At 33.5% G+C, this 15,395-nt stretch overlaps 1 protein-coding gene across 10 annotated transcripts in view; it reads left to right on the forward strand.

Annotated features, from left to right (window-relative positions):
- UNC79 (unc-79 homolog, NALCN channel complex subunit) overlaps positions 1–15,395 on the forward strand; it is a 239,274-nt gene that overhangs the window by 65,049 nt on the left and 158,830 nt on the right. The gene's annotated exons all lie outside the window — the stretch shown is intronic.

Genomic DNA, 15,395 nt, shown 5'->3' on the forward strand with positions numbered 1-15,395 from the left:
AAGTGACCTTGTGAGCCTAGTTGGGCAGGAAGAGTCAACAATTGGTGAATATTTGTATAACTAATAACCAATAAGTAGATGTTGAATTTGAATGTAAAGACCTATACTTACCAAAAAACAAACAAGCGTCAGGTCCTATGTGTTGTTTATGTTTACATATTGTAAAATCAAAGAAGGAGCCTATGGCTAACAGAGTTTCTGATGATAACCCTGACTACCCTCTCTCTTCACTACCTCTGCAGATTTTTATGAAAATAGGGGAGGTGGATATTTTGGCAAAGTTAGCTTTTATTCTGGTTATTGTGAGATTGTATACTGATGCTCTGAGAATCTCCTTCTTTCTTGGTATTACTTGTCTTTTCAAACGTGATTTGAGGTGGTTCTAAGGGGATTTAATTTAATTCAGGTGTCTCATTTATGTTCCTGATTAAAGCCAAATGTTAGAAATAATAACACCTGTTTTTTGGGCTTTGCATGTCTTTGGTGGGTTTTTTCTAAATTCAGAACAAATAATACTGGCTTTAGTAGTAGCAATAATGTTAATTAAAACAATGAAGGTAAATAGTAAATACCTTTTTAAAAAATGGAAATTGGTATCATTGGCGCTTTAAATCATGGATAGTAGAGAATGTTTAAGAGTTGCTAAGTGGATAATTTGTAAAAACAGGAAAAAAGTTGGAAGCATTAATAAAACAGATGAAAGGACTGAAATATTCAACTTCTTCTCAGGAAATCCCTGAATAAGCACTTACGTGATATATGAATGGGGAACTGGTATCAAATGAAATTTATTTACTTGATAAATATCTGAAGAGTGGCTATTATGTGCCAGGCACTATTTCTTGATGATGTAAGTACCAACTCAGAACCAGACCCCATGGAGCTTAGTGCAGTCTGGATATGGAAAATGATTTGCTTATTCAACAAATATTTATGAGGTGCCTTCTACGCCAGGTGTTAGTTTAGGCACTGACTAGTAAACGATGAAAAAAGCAGACTAAAATCACTAATATTTTGGTGTGTACATTCCAGTTTTCTGGGAAAGACCAGGAAACCACTATAGTATAGTAAGTGCTAAGATAGAGCAAATATAGAGAGCTGTGGAAATATGCAACAGGGGCCTCTGACCTTACCCTGATGGTGGGCAGGTTTGGGGAGGGTTAAATTGTCAAGGAACATTCTTGAGTGAGTGACAGATAAGCTGATAGCTGAAAGATAATGCATACTCTAGGTGTCAAAGGGAGAGTGAATCATGAGTGGATGAAATGTAGATTTGAGGCAGAAGGAAACAGCATGGGTTCAGACTTGGGGGTCAGAGACAGCATGATCCTATGTAGGAGCTGGAACAGGTTATGTGCAGTCAGACAATGGAATGACAGGAGGAGAGCTGCTAGCGATAAGCAGGAAGCCTTGTAGGGCCTGTGAAGGGCTTGGGATTTTATCCTAACAGCAAAGGGAAACCACAGACAGGTTTAAAATGGAGAAGCCATACGATAAGCTTTGACTGTTCAGAGTAGCCCAGAAGCCTTACAAACTGACAATAGCTTCCATTTACTCCCATGCCTGTACCCACTGAGAAGAGCCAGTGAAACCCATCTCCCCAGAATAGCTCAGTCTGTGCCTACTAAGATCAGAGTGACTCTTTCATCTTCTCTGGGCTCATCTGAACAAGATGTCTCTGTCTACCGGCCTCTGTCCTTCAGTCCATTCCTGTGATCATACCTCCACCCACTTCCATTCTTCCCACAGGGTGCTATTATGTGTGTGCTACCTGCCAGGCACTGTCCAAGGCCCTGGGGAAGCACCTCTCTGGGAGCCCCCGTTCTAGTGGGCTGTGGCATTCTGTGTAGGAAACAAGAGATCATGGAAAAAAATTAATCGTTCCAGCTTATATGTTACTATTTATCTAGCAGTTGTTTGTCAGGCATTGTTCTAGTTGCTTCTGTCTCACTTAATATTATAGCCTTCTCCCAACTGAACACAATTATGGACCAAGCATCATACTGGGTTTCATAGACATTTTCTCAATTAATCCTCACAAAAATCTTGAGAGGTAGATTTTCTTATTTCAGTGTTAACAAGTGATGAGCGATACACAGAGTTTGAATGACATCCCTAAATTCATACAGAGAAGAAAGGAGCACAGGTTGAATTCGAACTTGGATTATCTTCATTGAAAATTCACATTTTACTGTCCTAACAGTATGACATTACTTCTATCAATTCAGTCCTTTAATTAAACTTTAGCTGGAACATTAGAAATTTTTGACAACATTTGCTACAATGAAAGATGCACTGAGGAGTATCCTCAGTATTTAGATGGCACTTCAACTCTATACATTATTCTTAATAGTAAAAATTATATGAGTATAGAATTTTATGGGCTTGGAAACAAAAATAAAATACTTTGTTAAGGACCAGCAACTTTTGTATGCTTTCTGAGTGATTTATTTCTTTTTTAAAAAGTACAAGTAATTTTTTAAAAGGAAACTTTGCTTTTAGAAAAATTATAGAAATATATAAGAAGGAAAAAATACTATTGCCCAGAAATCACTGGTGTTAATATTTTGGTATATTTTTCTCTAGTTTTTTTTGGTGCATATTTTAAAACAAAATAGAGATCATATTGTATATAATTATACAAGATTTCCTTCCCAAGCTTGTGTTGTGACATTTTAAAAATACAGAAAAGTTTAAAGATTAACTTTATGAGCATACTTATAGCTCATATAGATTTAGATTTAATATATTATTAGTATTTAATAGATTATTAAATATATATAGATTTAATAGATTAAATAATTATTTTATTATAATAGATTTAATAATTATTAGTAATTAACCATTAGTTTAACTGTACATTTATGTATATATAAATTGTTTATTGCCTTTTAAGGATAGTAACAGGAATAATTATAGCTCCTATGAAGAAGATCAAATAGTGAAGATTTGGTAATCTACAGTGTTTACCTCTTTTGCTATTTATGAAGAACAAAGACTGCTTCATTTATTTGGTCATTAAGTGTGAATCTTAGAGATGCAAAAATTATAGGAAATTTCTTGGCAATGGAAATAGCTATTATGTTGTTCTATAAAGCTCAGCTTCTGTGGGGAAAAATAAATTATTTAGCCTTTTTTTTTTTTTTGTGATGGTGTCTCAACTAGTAAATAATTTAGATCAGCACCAGTTGTTGTACAGTTTCCATCTGAACTGTGAAACAAAAGATGTGGCACAAGATACACATTTCCAAGACAGAGTTTGTTGGAAACATGATAAAGAATAACTAAAGATAAGCACTACAAGGTTAGACTTTAGTCTACGCTACCAGATATCTAACTTGACATAGTACTGTTGGATTCTTGAGTTGTATACAAGTGCAAGAAGGTCCACCTTTTATGTTGTCACTTCTCTATTGTTGACTTCTTATTTATCTTTTTGTTATTTTATCTCCATGACTTTTAAAAGGTGTTTTAAACCTTTTATATTTGTACAACATATGTGGAAAACCACATAAATTATAAGTGTAATGGGAACATTGCCCACCATGTCTACCACCATGATTACCTTCTCTTTCTATCCCAAGGGTAATTACTAAATTGACCTCCAACATGAAAGATTAGTTTTGCTTATTTTTGAATTGTATATAAATGGAATCATACATTATTTATGTGTGTGTATGTGCATGCGCGTGAGTATGATTTGTCTATGGGTTGAGCATAACTATGTTTCATTCATTTTTATTGCTATATACTACAAAATGAATGTACTATGGGTATATGTATTGATTTTACTATTAATGGATATTTGGGTTGTTCCTGCCTTTTGGCTATTACAAGTAATGCTGCTGTGAATATCCTTCTACATATCTTTTGGCGCACACATGCACACATTTCTGTTAGATATATATGCCTAGGGTGGGATTACTGAATCAGAGGGTATGCATATATCTAATTTTTTTTCTTCACACTCTCCTCTGCATATATCCAATTTTATTTGAGATAGTTTTCCAAGATGTGTTGTACTAATTTATATTCCCATTACCATGTATGTAAGTTCTTTTTGTCTATATTCCAAAAAGTGATACTTTTGGGTGATACTTTATTTTATTTGTTTTCAAAATTTTAGTCATTTTTGAGTGTATGTAGAAGTATCTTACCATGATTATAATTTGCATTTACCTGATTATTAATGACATTGAACAATTTTTCACGTTTATTGACTATTTGGAAGTCCTCTTTACATAATCTTTGTCAGTTACAGATGTTATAAAATATCTTTTCTTATTTTTTTACTCTATCAATGGCTTTTGATTAGCTGAAATTCTTATTTTAATGTAATCAAATTAGCAATCTTTTTTATATCCTAAGAAAATTTTTCCCTTATACCAAAGTTATGATATTGTTATCTTCTAGAATATTTGTTTTTTTACCCTTTAAATTTAGATGTATCTGAAATTTATTTTTCTGAATGGTGTGAGGTGTAAGGGTCAATTTTTTTTTCTCTATGGATAGTAGACTCAGCATCATTTATTTAAAAACTTGTCCTTTTTTTACTGCTCTGTAGTACTGTTTTTGTCATAAATCAAGTGTCTATTTAGGGATGGTTCTTTCTCTGGATTCTTTATTTAGTTTAATTGGTGTATTTTTCCTTTTCTCAAAATCACACTGTCTGAATTAATGTAGTTTAATAATAAAACTTTATATTCTTCAGTACAAGTCTTTCTATCTTGTATTGTTTTCATTGTCTACTCCTGCTTTCTCTTCTTCCCTTTCTTTCTCCTTCTCCTGATTTTCTTCTTTCTCTTTTAAGGTTATTCCAAGCTATTTGCAAAGTTAAAGAGTCTGTTAAGTTAAACACACGCAAACACTCACCTAAACTATTAGGATTTTGACTGAGAATGCTGTGAATCTATAGATCAGTTTTGGGAAATGACACCTTTATAATATTAAATCTTCTAATTCATGTGCTAGAAGTATATCTCATTTTTTAGGCTCCCTTAATGCTGTTTTATAGGTTTTTTTTGTGTGTAGATGGCTTGCCTATATCTCACATAGTATATTCCTACCTGTTTATTTTTTTGATGTTATTGTCAATGATATATCTTTAAAAAATTACATTTTCTAACTCTTCATTGCTAGTATGTAGACATGCAATTAATTCTTGTATATTGGTCTTGTATCCAGCAACCTTGTTACATCACTTTTTAATTCTAATAATTTATTGAAGTTTTAAGAAAGTGTACATATGTACAATTATATTATTGCTGAATAATAGTTTTTCTCCTTTTCAATCCTTAAGTCTTTTATGTCTGTTGACTTATTGCACTGGCTAAAAATCTTCTGTGCTGAGTTTTAACTTCCCTCTTGACTCATTTAGGAGGATAATGATTAATTTCTAAACATATGAGGATTTTCCTTGTGAAGTTTTGTACTGATTTATAGCTGATGCCTCTGTGGCCAGACAACATACTTTGTATTATTTCATTCCTTTAACACTTTTCACACTTTGTTTAGAGCTGAGCCTATGGTCATTTTGTAAAGTTCCGTGTACTTAAAAAAAATCACTTGTATTTGGCAGTCTTTAGATACTGTGTTCTATATATGTCAAATAAATAAAATTTAATTGTGTAGCTCAGATCTTCTATATCTTTATTATACTTTTGTCTTTTTCTTCTATTAGTTACCAAGAATAGAATTTAAAATCTATGAATGTGGATTTGTGTATTCCTGCTTGTAGTTCTATCAGTATTTGCTGTATAAATTTGAAGGCTGCATTATTAGGTGCATACAAATTTAGAATGCAACATCTTTCTGGTGAATTGAAACTTTATGCATGTCTTTATCTCTAGTAATGCTTATTTGTGTTAAAATCTACTTTGTCTTAGACTAATATAGCTATGCCAGCTCTTATGAGTGTTTGCATAGTATAATTTTCCACCTTTTATTTTCAACTATTTTATAGTCTTATATTTCATGTGTATCTTGTAAGAAGCATACAGTTCTATATTTTAAACTCAATTTTCATGATTTTTGCCTTATGTTTGAAGCACTTCAAACATATATATATATATATTTTCTTTAATTTTTATTTATTTATGATAGTCACACACAGAGAGAGAGAGAGAGAGAGGCAGAGACACAGGCAGAGGGAGGAGCAGGCCCCATGCACCGGGAGCCCGACGTGGGATTCAATCCCGGGTCTCCAGGATCGCGCCCTGGGCCAAAGACAGGCGCCAAACCACTGCGCCACCCAGGGATCCCCAAACATATATATTTTTATATATTATATTATCATATATAATATCATATATTATATATATTTTATATTTATATGTTTTATGTAATTACTGGCATATTTGATTTTAAATCTGCCATTTTCTATTTGCTTTTTATTTCTCCTGCCTCTTTTGTGTTCTCTTTATTTCTTCTCCTTTTTGCCTCTTTTGTACTGATTGAGCATATTTAAATATTCTTTCTTTGTCTTATTGAGTTACTCAGTCTTCTGTACTCTCTTAATCATTACCCTAGAGATTATACCATGCATTCATGACTTGTCGGTGTCTTCTATAAATTAGTACTTTTACCCTTTCCTATAAAATGATAGAAGATTTTAACTTTTTTTTTGCTCCTCCAAACTTCCATGCTATGCTTTTGTGCTCTATTTTTTACAGTTTTAAAACATGTAATTATTATTGTTCTTTGCAGTCAATATTCAATTTTTTTTCTGTTTTTTTTTCTTTTTATATTCCTAAGCTCCCATCAGCTGTATTTATTTTTCCTTAATAATGAGCTTTCCATATTTCCTTTAGTGCCCTTCTACTGGGAATAAATTTTCTCAGTGTTTGAAAATATCTTTATTTTGACTTGATTTTTAAAAAAAAATATTTTATTTATGAGAAACATAGAGGCAGAGATGCAGGCAGAGGGAGAAACAGACTCCTTGCAGGGAGCCTGATGTGGGGCTCGATCCCCAGGCCCGGGATCTGCGATCATGCCCTGAGCCAAAGGCAGACGCTTAGCTGCTGCGCCACCCAGGCATCCCTTGACTTGATTTTTTTTAAAGCTATTTTCTCAGTATATGAGATTTATGGCAGTAATTTTCTTTTCACACATTGAAGGTATTTCATGATCTTTTCATTTTCATTGTTTCTATTAAAAAGTCAGCTATCACTGTTGCCCTTTTGAAGGTAAATTGCCTTTTTTATTTTGAAATTTGTCTTTATTTTTTTTTTCTATTTGGTTAGCATTATTTATTTATCTGAGAGAAAGAGCACAGAGGGAGAAGAGAAAGGGAGAAGCAGACTCTCTGTGAGCAGAGAACCTAATATGGGGGCTCGATCATAGGACCATGAGACCATGACCCAAGTGGAAGGCAGATGCTTAACCGATTGAGCCACCCAGGCACCCCTGTTTAGCTGAAATTTTAAAAATATCTTTTTCTAGTTTTATTGAGAAATAATTGACATATATCACTGTATAAGTTTAAGGCATACAGCATGATGATTTGATCTACATAAATTGCAATTCTTGTGATAGCTTCAGGTAATATCCATTATCTCATATAGATACAATATAAAGAAAAGATAGAAGAAAAGAGAAAAGAGAAAGTTTCTCCTTGTGATGAGGATGCTTAACAACTTTCTTGTATATCGTATGGCGATGTTAACTGTAGTCATCAAGTTGTACATCACATCCCTGGTACTTATTTGTCTTATAACTTATTTCCTCCAACAGTTCCCCCTACCCTCATCTTCTTCTTCCTCTGGTAACTACATCTGATTTCTTTTTCTATGAGGTGTTTTTTGAAAGTAAGATCACAGTATTTGTCTTTATCTGACCTATTTCACTTGGCATAATGCCTTCAAGATCCATTCATGTTGTTGCAAGTGATAGGATTTCCTCATTTTTCATGGCTAAATAATATTCCATTGCATACATTTATTCCATTGCATGTATGTACTTCTTTATTCATTCATCCATGTTGTACACTTAAGTTATTTCCATGTCTTGGCTGTTATAACTAATGCTGCAGTAAACATGGAGGGTGCAGATATTTTTAAAAAATATTTTATTTATGTATTAGAGTGAGAGAGAGAGATCGTGCACGCAACCTGGGGGGAGTGGCAGAGGCAGAGGAAGAAGCCGATTCCCCAGTGAGCAGGGAGCCTGAGGCGGGCTTCATCCCAGGATGCCATGGTTGTGACCTAAGCCAAAGGCAGACACTTAACTAACTGAGTCACCCAGGTGCCCCTGGGGGATGCAGATATCTTTTTGAGTTAATGTTTTCATTTCCTTTGGATATATTCTCAGAGGTGGTATTGCTGGATCTTATCGTAGTTTTATTTTTAATTTTTTGAGGCTGCTCCATATTGTTTTCCTTAGTGACTGTGCCAATTTACAATCCTACCAGCAGTGCACAAGTAATACATTTTCTCTGCATCCACACTAGCATTTGTTATCTCTTGTTTGTTTGATTATGGCCATTCTAACAGGTATGGGATGATATCTCACCATGATTTTATTTTATTATTTTATTTTTTTTAGTTTGCATTTCCCCAATGACTAGATGTTGAACATTGTTTCATGTGCCTGTTGGCCTTTTATATATCTGCTTTTAAAAAATGTCTATTCAGCTATTCAAGTTCTTTGCCCATTTTTTAAATTGGGTTATTCTTGTTTTTGGTATAGAGTTCTATGAGTTCTTTATATATTTTGGATATTAATCTCTTATCAGATATACAGTTTGCAAATATTTTTTTTCATTCTATAGATTGTCTTTTTATTTTGTTGTTTCTTTTGCTGTATAGAAGCTTTTTAGTTTGATATATTGTCCCACTTGTTTGTTTGTTTATTTATTTATTTATTTATTTATTTTTTAATTTATTTTTTATTGGTGTTCAATTTACTAACATACAGAATAACCCCCAGTGCCCGTCACTCCCACCCCCCGCCCTCCTCCCCTTCCACCACCCCTAGTTCGTTTCCCAGAGTTAGCAGTCTTTACGTTCTGTCTCCCTTTCTGATATTTCCCACACATTTCTTCCCCCTTCCCTTATATTCCCTTTCACTATTATTTATATTCCCCAAATGAATGAGAACATATAATGTTTGTCCTTCTCCGACTGGCTTACTTCACTCAGCATGATACCCTCCAGTTCCATCCACGTTGAAGCAAATGGTGGGTATTTGTCATTTCTAATAGCTGAGTAATATTCCATTGTATACATAAACCACATCTTCTTTATCCATTCATCTTTCGTTGGACACCGAGGCTCCTTCCACAGTTTGGCTGTTGTGGCCATTGCTGCTATAAACATCGTGTCCCACTTGTTTATTTTTGATTTTGTTGTTTTATGTGTTGGATCCAAAAAATCCTTACCAGGACCCATTTTAAGGAACTTTATTCCTATGTCTTCTTCTAAGAGTTTCACAGTTTCAGATCTTACATTTAAGTCCTTAATCCACTTGAGTTAATTTTTGTGAGTGGGCTAAGATAGTGGTTCAGGTTCATTCTTTTACATATGAATATTAAACTATATCAGTACGATTTGTTGAAGAAACTATCCTTTTTCCATTGAGGTATTCTTGGCTTCCTTATCAAATATTTACTTGGCTGTATACGTTTCTGTTTTTTCTTGGCTTTTGATTGTGTTTCATTGCTCTATTTGTCTGTTTCTGTGCAGTACCATACTGTTTTGGTTACTATAACTTTATAGTTAGTGTAGTTTGAAATCAGAGAGCGTGATGCAGGGATCCCTGGGTGGCTCAGTGGTTTGGCTCCTGCCTTTGGCCCAGGGCATAATCCTGGAGTCCTGGGATCCAGTCTCACATCAGGCTCCTTGCATGGAGCCTGCTTCTCCCTTTCCCTGTGTCCCTACGCCCCGCCCCGTGTCTCTCATGAATGAATGAATAAAATCTTAAAAAAAAAAGAGAGAGAGAGAGTAGGATGCCTTCTGTTTTGTTCTCCTTTCTTATTTCCATATACATTTTAGAAGTGTTTTTTCTACTTCTGTAGCAAATGCCTTTGGGATCCTGATAGGGGTTGCATTGAATCTCATAGATGGCTTTTGGTAGTATTGACATTTTAATAGTATTAATTCTCCTAGTCTTTGAACATGCAATACCTTTCTATTTATTTGTATCTTTGATTTCTTTCATTAATGTCTTAACAGTTTTCAGAGTAGAGATTTTTCACCTCTCTGGTTAAATTTATTCCTAAGTATTTTATTGTTTTTGATGTTATTGTAGATGGGATCAATTTTTAAATTTCTTTTTCAGAGAATTAATTGTTAGTGTATAGAAATGCTACTGATTTTTGTATGTTAATTTTGTATCCTGCAACTTTATTGAATTCATTGCTTAGATGTAACAGATTTTTGGTTAAGTTTTTAGGATTTTCTATATAGAATCATGTCATTGGCAAATAGAGATGATTTTACCTCTTCCTCTCCAGTTCTGATACCTTTTATTTTCTTGCTTGATTGCTCTCTTAGGACTTCCAGTACTGTGTTGAATAGGAGTGGTTAGAATAGGCACTCTTGTCTTGTTCCTGATCTTAGAGGAAAGATTTTCAACCTTTGATTGTTGAGTATATGTTAACTATGGGCTTGTCATAGTGGCCTTTAGTATGTTGAGATGTGTTCCTTTTATGCCTAGTTTGAGTTTTTATCATGAATAGATGTTGAATTTTGTCAAGAGCTTTTTCTGTCTATTGAAATGATCATATGATAATTTCACTCTATTAAGGTGATGTATTATGTTAATTGATTTGCATATGTTGAGTGATTTTTGTATCCCAGGGATAAATCCCACTTAATCATAGTGAATAATACTTTTATGTGCTGCTGAATTTGGCTTGCTAGTATTATACTGATAATTTTTGCATCTATATTATTCAGGGATATTGGCCTGTAATTTTCTAATAGTGTCTTTTTCTGGTTTTGGTTTCAGGATAATGCTGGCCTCATAAAATGAGTTTGAGAGTATTCTAACCTCTTTGATTTTTTTGGAAGTGTTTGAGAAGGATTGTTGTTTCCTTCTTTAAATTTTTGGGAAAAGTCATCAGTGAAGGTATTTGGTTCTGGGCTTTTGTTTATTAGGAGGTTTTTGATTACCGATTCATCTCCTTACTCATAATCAGTCTATTCAGATTTTCTATTTCTTTCTGATTCGGTCTTGGTAAATTGTATGTTTCTACAAATTACTCCATTTCTTCAGGGTTGTCCAGTTTGTTGGCATATGGCTGTTCACAGTAGCCTCTTATAATCCTTTCTATTTCTGTGGCATCAGTTGTAAGGTCTCCTTTTTCGCTTATAATTTTATTGATTTGGGTCTTCTCCCTATTTTTATTGGTTAGTATAGATAAAGATTTGCCAATTTTGTTTATCTTTTCAAAGAACCAACTCTTAGTTTGGTTAATTATTTTATTGTTTTTCGGTTCTTTATTTCACTTATTTCTGCTCTACTCTTAATTATTTTCTTTCTTCCTGACTTTGGGCTCAGTCTGTTCCTTTTTTAGTTCCTTATAGTATGGAGGTAGGTTGTTTATTTGGGATTTTTCTTCTTAATGTAGGCATTTATTGCTATGAACTTTCCCTCTTAGAATTGCTTTTACCACTCCCATAGGTGTGCTTCCATTTTTGTATGTCTCAGGAAACGTTTTTATTTCCTCTTTAATTTCTTCTGTGGTCAATTGATTGTTCAAGAGAGTGTTGTTGAATTTCTGTGTGTTTGTGAATTTTTTAGTTTTCTTCTTGTTATTGATTTCTAGTTTCATGCCATTGTGGTTAGAGGAGATATGTGGTATGATTTCAGTCTTCTTCAATTTGCTAAGACTTGTTTTGTGGCTTATTTGTATATGTGTGACCTTTAAACATGGTCTCTCTTAGAAAATGTTCCATGTGTGCTTGAGACAAATGTGTATTATACTGTTGTTGGATAGGATGTTCTGTATATGCTTATCACGTTCATTTGGTCTGTAGTGTTCAAATCTGCTGTTTCTTTATTGATTTTGCCTGGGTGATCTACCCATTGCTGAGAGACCAAATGAACATGATAAGCATGTACAAAACATTCTATCCAACAACAGTATAATACACATGTGGGAAGCCCAATGTGGGACTCAATACTGTAATTCCGGGATCACGCCCTGAGCCAAAGGCAGACGCTCAACTCAACCGCTGAGCCACCCAGATGTCCCTGGCTCCTTTATTTCCTTGTGGTTTGTTTCAGCACCCTTTTTGTTGAAAAGTTTATCCTCTGACCTGTATTGGTCTCTTGGTCATAGATATGTGAGCGTATTTCTAGACTGTATTTTGTTTCATTGATCTGAATACCAGTACAAACTATCTTAAATACTTTCACTGTATAGTCTTAAAGTCAGATAGTGCAAGTGTCTGGCTGTTTTTCTTTGCCTATTTTAGGTCTAGTGCATTTCTATATAAATTTCAGTATTGGGCTTCATTTCTACAGAAAATAATTCTTCTGGGATTTGATCTGGATTGTGTTAAATCTATAATTCCATTTGGAAATGATTAACATTGTAAAACTATTTTTAAATTTTTTTAAACTATTTTTTTCTAATCCATGAATATGATACATCTCTTCATTGTATAGATCTTTTAAAATTTTCTCTCAACAGAGTTCTGTAGTTTTCAGTATAGAGTTTTTATGTCTTTTGTTAAATTAGTTCCTAGATATTTGGGGTTTTTTTGATACTGTTGTAAATGGTATTATTTAAAAATTTACTTTCCAATTGTTTATTGACAGTATGGAGAAATTCAGTTGATTTTTGTGTATTCATATTTATCTCATGATTTTGCTAAATTTAGTTGTTAGTTCTAGTAGTTGGTTGATTCATTGGATTTGCTATATAAACGATGGTGCCATCTGTAGATAAAGACAAATTTGCTTCTTCCTTTCCAATTTTCATACCATTTATTGATGTTTGTGTGTTTCATTGCCTAGGATTTTTCACAACAATGCTGAATAGAAGTTGTAAGAATGGTCACCTTTGCTTTGTTTCTAATTTTATGGAATATTTCACCATTAAGTGGTTTTAGCATTAGGATTTTGTGAATATCCTTTCTGGTCAGTTTGAAGAAGTTTCAGTTTCATTTCCAGTTGACTGAGAGCTTTTATCCCAAGTAGATGTTAAATTTTTACAAATATTTGGATAAACTAAAACAACAGACAAAAAAAAAATAGAAGTTATGTATTTCTAGTAAGAAGTTACTAGGGCTGAGGTCAAAGAGATTGCTGACAGTGTTCATCTCTAGGATTTGATGTTTTTCTGTCTCACGTTTAAGTCTTTCATCCATTTTGAATTTATTTTTGTGTTGGTGTAAGAAAGTGGTCCAGTTTCATTTTTCTGCATGTTGCTGTCCAGTTTTCCCAATACTATTTGTTAAGGAGATTGTCTTTTTTCCATTGGATATTCTTTCCTGCTTTGTCAAGGATTAGTTGATCAAATAGTTGTGGGTCCATTTCTGGGTTTTCTATTCTGTTCCATTGATCTATGTGTCTATTTTTATGCCAGTACTATATTGTCTTGATGAATGCAGCTCTGTAATACAGGTTGAAGTCTGGAATAGTGATGCCTCCAGCTTTGCTTTTCTTTTTCACAATTGCTTTGGCTATTTGTGGTCTTTTCTGGTTCCATACAAATTTTAGGATTATTTGTTGTAGCTCTGTGAAAAATGCTGGTGGTATTTATCCATTTTAGGTTTACAGTTTCCTGTAAAGCTCTACATTAGCTATATCTTACAAATTTTTATTTATTGTATTTTTACTATCATTCATTTAAAAGTATTTAAACATTTTTAGTACTGGATCTTCTTTTGCCTATGTTATTTAGAATGCTGTTTAATTTCCAAATATTTGGGTTCTAGTAATTTTTTGTTTTGATTTCTACTGTTATTCACTATAATCAGTGAATTTCTTTTAATACTTAAAGTATGTCATGCTGTTGTTTCTGATAATGAAACAAATTATCAGACAGAAATTTGACACCATTCTTATGATTTTATTCCTAAGTGTAATATGATATTTTTATCTGCCTCTTTTAAAGATTTTCTCCTTATTTTTGGTATTTAATAGTAGTAATATAATATGATCTACATAAGTGTAATGGTCTTGTATTTATTTATTTTGCTTGAAGTTTGTCAAGTTTCTTGAATCTGTGGTTTCATGTTCTTCATCATTGGAAAAATTTTGAGTGTTAGTCTTTCCAGGTATTTATTCTCTCCCTTTCTTTTTCTTCTCTCATCTTGGTATTTTTTAAAAAGTTGTTTTTGTTTCAAAGGTCTTAGGTACTCCATCCACCCTTATGATTTTTGGGGGGAGAAAAGTTTATCTGTGCTTTAGTTGGGTTTATATTAACCTGTCTTCAAGTTTAATAATCCTTTCTTCTGCTCTGCCCAATATTTTTTAAAAAGTCTATTAAATTACACACACACACACACACATTTTGTTTGTTTGGTTGATTTTGCTTTTCTCATCTCTCTTTCTGGAATTCCAGTGAAACATATAGTAGAACTTCTTCCGTGTTGCCTATAAATAATTTTTGTATTCTCCTCCTCCATTTTGTCTTTCTGTGCTTCATCCTGAATCTTTTTCCAACTTCTCTTACTATTCACTAATTCTTTAGCTTCTCAATTGTATTCTTAGTTTTGTTATTTATGTTTTTAAGTTCTAGAATTTCAGTTTAGTGCTGTAAAAAAGAAATCCCAATTCCTTGATTATATATCCTAACTTGTCTTTTACTTTATAGAACATATTAAGCATGGTTATTTCATTATTTTATTTTTTATTATTTTTTAAAAGATTTTATTTATTTATTTATGAGAATGCACAGAGAGGAGAGAGAGAGAAAGAGAGAGAGAGAGGCGCAGAGACACAGGCAGAGGGAGAAGCAGGCTCCATGCAGGGAGCCTGACGTGGGACTGGATCCTGGGTCTCCAGGATCAGGCCCTGGGCTGAAGGCAGTGGTAAACCGCTGAGCCACCCGGGCTGTCCCATAGTTATCTTAAAGTTTGTTTCTGATAATTCAATTTTCTGAATCTCTAGAAATTCTGATTTTATTGCCATTTTCTTAATTACTTGTATGTATATATATATTTATATTACGTGCAAGACAATATATAGAAAAACTATGGAGCTAATTTGAAGCTTAGAAAGTTACATTTCTTCAAATAAGGTTTGCTTTTGCCTCTGAAAATTTTGAGGTTATGGACATTAGCAATCCAGGTCACCTTAATGCAGCTCAAAACAAAGACTCATGATCCATTCTTAAGATGATTTGAGGCTGGTCTTCAGTCCCTTTGAGGGTTGGCCTAATTCTGGTCCCCTTTACTCTATGGTATGGCCTTTTGGGACCTCTGCTCATATCCTAGGGA

The sequence above is a fragment of the Canis lupus genome, chromosome 8, assembly GCF_003254725.2.
Source record: "Canis lupus dingo isolate Sandy chromosome 8, ASM325472v2, whole genome shotgun sequence".
Taxonomy (NCBI): Eukaryota; Metazoa; Chordata; class Mammalia; order Carnivora; family Canidae; genus Canis; species Canis lupus.